We start from the raw sequence: 4549 nt of genomic DNA, 5'->3' as shown, positions 1-4549 counted from the left end.
TGTAGACCGATGGGTTTGAAGATAAAATCCTTCATCTATTATGTGTAGACCAATGGTTCATAAGAGAAGAAGACTTAGTTAAATTTTGGTCATTAAAAGCTTAAGGAAATGGAGGGTTAGGATTAGATTTAGGAAGATAACTATTCCAATTACCAATCTAATGGTGGGAATCATTTGTGTTCTTTCATAAATCATAAAATTTTAAGATTTAAGGAGAAAATACTATAAGGCCTTAAAATCATGTACTTAATTTATTTTAACAATCCTCATAAAAGTAAAAACACACCCATCTAAATAAAATAATAAAAATATTTACATGAACATATTTAACTTAAGGAATAAAATAAAATGACGTAAAAATTCGCATAGTAAGACTAGGGTATTACAGGATCAGCCGGAGCCAAGTGGCAGACTCTTGAGGATGGACATTGACGAATTTTGGGTGGTTAAAATACCCACGAGACACATTTCTGTTGTCGCTAAAATTCGCGGGAAAGCTCGAACGCAGAGCTACCATGGCCGTTGTTCACTGCACTTCTCTTCCCCGCTTGTGCAAACCATGCAGAACTGCAACTCCCTTATCCCCAATCTCTCATGCCCGTTTAGTCTCAATTGTTTGCAAAGGCTCCAATGAATTGAAGCTCTCGACCCCAAGGTCTCTCTCTCTCTCTCTCATCTGATATTCGTGTATTGCTTCAAAATTTATAATTGATAGCTAAGGTACCGGTGGTACTGCACTTGCAGGCGGAGTAGGGCTGTTTCTGCTGTGGTTTCTGAAGAGAACGCAGTTGTGTCGTGTTCTTCGGGCACTAATATGTTCAAACTCACTTACTTAAGAGGTGGATTTTCGTTTTCTTGATATTCGTCTTTCATAAAGTTGCTTAATTTAGAGGGTCTGTCATCTTATATTCGAAATTTCTTTTTGTTTAGGGGAATGGTTGGTCGTGGGAAGTTGATGGATTGAAACTACTGGTTGATCCAATCTTGGTGGGTAATTTGGATTTTGGAATTCCCTGGCTTTATGATGCAGCCAAGAAGGTTTTGAAGAATTTCAGGTATTTTTTATCAGCTATTTCCTAGTTTGTACCTTTGGTTATGTATATGTTACTCCTTTTTTTTCTGTTGGTAAATTTGATATGAGAATTGATTAGATTGTTCTGATTGGTGTGCAACTTAGTGCAGCTTAGTGATCTTCCTGAAATTGATTGGTTACTGATTACATGTACAAAGCCTTGACGATCATTGCCATTTGAAGACCTTGAAGCCCCTATCTGAAAAGTTCCCAAATCTTAAGAGTTGTAGCGACTTTCAATGCTAAGTCACTGCTGGATCCCCTTTTTACTAATGTATGTGCATATCCAATCTTTATATTTTTGCCTACTAAATGTGGATTTGTATTCGATTTTCATTTTATTATATTGATGTTCGAAGAATTAATACCTTTTTCATCCTAAGAGAAAATAATCAAACATTGGAATGATTTTAGTTTGACCTTATGAATTTATAGGCTACACCAGAAGTGTTTTTACCCTTTAGTCGCTACCAGTCTTAACCTAATGATACATCCTCCCGTGCTGATCCATTGGAGCATTTCAGTTTCAATTGCCAAACTTAGTTTTAGAAACTTTCAGGTCACATACATAGAGCCTGGTCAGAGCTCTGTTATTGAAGCAAAAAATGGTTCTAAAGTCAGGGTCTGTGCCACACCGGGTCCAGTTCTGGGTCCTCCATGGCAGCGTCCTGAGAATGGGTAATGTTTATCATGCAGCGCCCTTGGATTTGATTTCAAAGAAATAGTAACTTCGTCCAACAATGACCCTTGGTCTAATACGGCTTCAAATTTAAGCTGTATGGATGGGATATTCAACAAGTTTATAATCCTCTCGTGTATATTGTGTTCAGGTATCTTGTCACTTCTCCTCAGGGTCCACTGACTCTTTACTATGAACCCCACTGTGTATACAACAAGAACTTTCTGGAGAAGGAAAGGGCTGACATCATCATCACACCGGTCATAAAGCAGCTTCTTCCTAACTTAATGTTGGTTTCAGGACAAGAAGATGCAGTTCAACTTGCAAGGATGCTGCATGCCAAGTACACTACCATTGCTCAATTTTTTGCAGCTAAATCATTATAATATTACCGGTTAACTTTTTTTATTGCCTTTTTTTTTTTTTTTTATATATATATATTTATCTTGTAGGTTCATTGTGCCAATGAAAAATGGGGACCTCGATAGCAAAGGGTTTCTCGCCAGTATAATTCAAGCTGAGGGAACAATGGAATCATTTAAGGTCAGTATTCTTTTATGCAATGTTGAACTACAGATGACTCCAGACGTCATTTTTTCCCCAAAATGTATTGCCAGATGTCATGTTACATAACACTGAGCACCATATTTTTTTTTTCGTGGGTGAGGGGGATTCGGTTTCTGGCTGCTTCTAAAAAATTTCCTGAAATCTGATAATTATAGTAGTTAGCACTTTCCACCAATAAATGCAAAATGGTTTGTGGGGAGTTAAAGAGTCAGTTCTGGCATTTTCTGTTTTGATATTTCTAAAATCAGACACAAAATTAATTACTAAATATATTAGCTGCAAACTTTGGTTATTACAGTAATTTGCCCCGTCTTTGCTTATTTCTTGTGTTATAGGCTATAGCATTAGCTATGCACTACTAGATATGTTTATCCTGGAAACGTGACAGAGCAACTGAGAATTTAACTGTTTGCTAATGAAGGAGCTACAGTGAAAGGAACTACCAGATGTACAGGTATTGGAACCTACTCCCGGTGTACCACTAGAAATCCAAGCACCTTCAAGTCTTCCATAGTGCATCTTTGGTTATATATGCAACTCATTCAAGGTATGCACATATAAAATCATTTGTCTATTTTTTTTCCTTTGCCCATTGTTGGTCTATTATCAAGTACTTCATCTATCAACTTTCCTTGTTTTTTCTAACTTTCAGGAAGGATCTCTATACCGGAGGGTGGCCGCCAGTAGGCATATGACATAGTAAGCGCTACTAGCAACAAAATTTAGGGAAAGTGGGGAAAATATGGTCCAAAATCTGAACTAAGGACTAATATCTACTAGATTCTCCTCTGTAAACCACTAGAGGGCTGAAATTCTGTGAATGTGTGTTATCTAACTGCAGGAAGGCAGTGATTTTCAAGTAGTCGGCAATTCATTGAATCACTTGACAGCTAGAGATCAAAATTGCCAGTCAAAGTTAAGTTTTGCCAAACATGGCATTAATGTTTTCCATTACCAGTACTGTTCGATGTTGTTCTACTCTTAAATGTACAAAGCGACTGTGGTGCTTCATTTCTGTTGCAGTACTATGAGCTTGGGATATCTTCAAGCTGCAACTCCCATTTGGTAAAGGTGCATGGCCTTTGTATCTTTATCATGGTCTTGCAGAGAAGTATTTGTGATTTAGTAATCGTGCATATTAACGTAATTAATTTTAATTATTATGAGCTTGGGATATCTTGATATCGAATTATGAATAGTTATGGACCAATGCATTACGCCATACCAAATCAATTACAAGCAATTATATTTGCACAATATGCACATGAAGATAATGTTTCTGCCTATCCCTTTCCATATTTCTCCAAGTTGTGCATTTATACATGAGATGCGCCAGAATGCCTACAATTAGGGGTTTTCTCATCTGTCTTATCATTAGCCATCTATTCTTCGTTTGTCTTGTGAGCTCTACGAAACTGTACATGTCCCATCCTCTTGCCCTCAAAATTGAGATATTCATCTCAAATACAGAGAGTTCAGGTTTTTATTTTTTATTTTTTATTTTTATTTATTTTTATTTTTTTTTAAGTTAAATCTTAATGGTTTGTTAATAGCTATTTCTCCCTTTGTATTTTCTTGATATTGGGCCTAGCCGGTATGATCAGTACCCCTTTCTCCCATCGATTGTTCCTTCTATATATAGGGTTTCATCATTTCATTCATTTTATGTTTCCTGAGGGAGGGATTGGGCCTACAGCCTATGATCAATATATTACTTGAGAACGTTTGTTGTCAATCAAATATGAACTGTGACATGGAATTTGGGTGATGGAGTAGTGCACATGAAATCTTCTGGTGCGTGCATAAAATGTCTCCACAAAGAGTAGAGCTATAAATGAACTAATATATTCGATAATCCGTTTAGTACTCACTCAGTTAAACTCGAATTGGTTAAGTGTTGTTAAGGTTGGCTCATTTATACCCGAGTCAACTTGTTAGCTCATTTCGAACAAAGGTCATTCATATATTAAAAAATATATACATACACTTATGTATATATACATATATCTATTACCTAATAATATAAACATAACGCTTTTATAATTAAATATATAATATGTAACCTAATTACTTATGCATATATATTGAATATACTTCATAACTATATTTTATAATTTGTACAATAATTAGTCGATAAGATTTAATGATTTCATATACTGGTATGTGGAAATTATATATGAAATAGTTATATGCTATCATATTATATGTATGTATTAATAATTTATATAGGC

The 4549-nt window shown here is 35.6% G+C and overlaps 1 pseudogene; it reads left to right on the top strand.

Annotated features, from left to right (window-relative positions):
* Window positions 1-515: 515 nt before the first annotated feature.
* LOC122296026 lies at window positions 516-4086 on the top strand (annotated as a pseudogene).
* The last annotated feature ends 463 nt before the right edge of the window (window positions 4087-4549 follow it).

The sequence above is a fragment of the Carya illinoinensis genome, chromosome 15, assembly GCF_018687715.1.
Source record: "Carya illinoinensis cultivar Pawnee chromosome 15, C.illinoinensisPawnee_v1, whole genome shotgun sequence".
Lineage (NCBI taxonomy): Eukaryota > Viridiplantae > Streptophyta > Magnoliopsida > Fagales > Juglandaceae > Carya > Carya illinoinensis.
The sequence above is the reverse complement of the archived record's forward strand: the minus strand, read 5'-3'. Positions and strand labels throughout refer to the sequence as shown.